Source organism: Octopus bimaculoides, chromosome 11 (assembly GCF_001194135.2).
Source record: "Octopus bimaculoides isolate UCB-OBI-ISO-001 chromosome 11, ASM119413v2, whole genome shotgun sequence".
NCBI classification, from domain to species: domain Eukaryota; kingdom Metazoa; phylum Mollusca; class Cephalopoda; order Octopoda; family Octopodidae; genus Octopus; species Octopus bimaculoides.
Genome location: NC_068991.1, coordinates 26,291,339 through 26,292,147, shown reverse-complemented (window position 1 = coordinate 26,292,147; position 809 = coordinate 26,291,339).

The following is an 809-nucleotide window of genomic DNA, read 5'->3' as shown; positions in this document are numbered from 1 at the left end:
ATAGGGTTCATTCCATATGATGAAACAATCATCCAAATATCTTTTCCAGTTATCCATTAAAAAGATGTGGAAAAGGTGTCCAAATTTATGGCGTGAGGTTTCATATAGTGTCAATTCAAAAAAAACCATTATGAGGTTCGCAAGGACTGGTGCAGCTTTAGTACCCCTCGCGAGACCACACTTTTGGCGAAAGTATGTGTCTGCAAACAGGAAGTAATTGTTGGTCAGAATGAACTTAAGTGATTCTATGATGAAAGTTGTGTTGATGCGATTAGGAAATGTTTCTGGGTGTTTGTGCAGCCAGAATTTAATTGCCTCAGTCGCATATTCATAAGGGATATTTGTATAAAGGTTAACCACGTCAAAAGAAACCAAGAGTGACTCCTCGTTTGTTGTTTTCGGGAGGTGATTGAGCATGTCAAGATCATCTCTGATGAAACTTTTGATGTGGCTTAGGAATCCTAACAAACAAGGAATCCTACCCACACCTATGCATAAATCTCCCACCCAAGGTACCCCATACCGTCCACCCAACAAACACCCACAATCATACCATTTTTTCTACAGATCCTCATACCCACGCAACCCATACCAACAGAACCACAATAACTACCTACCCAACTCCAACCTTGCATACAATTCACCCTACAAACACCCAAAAATCCACCGCATTTCTCACAAAACCTCAAACCATCACATCCCATACCAACACAATCACTATACCTACCCATCCACTTCCAGCCTATCCACCCAACAATACCCCTACCCCTACCCCTTATACCACAACTCTAACAATCACTACACCCCCT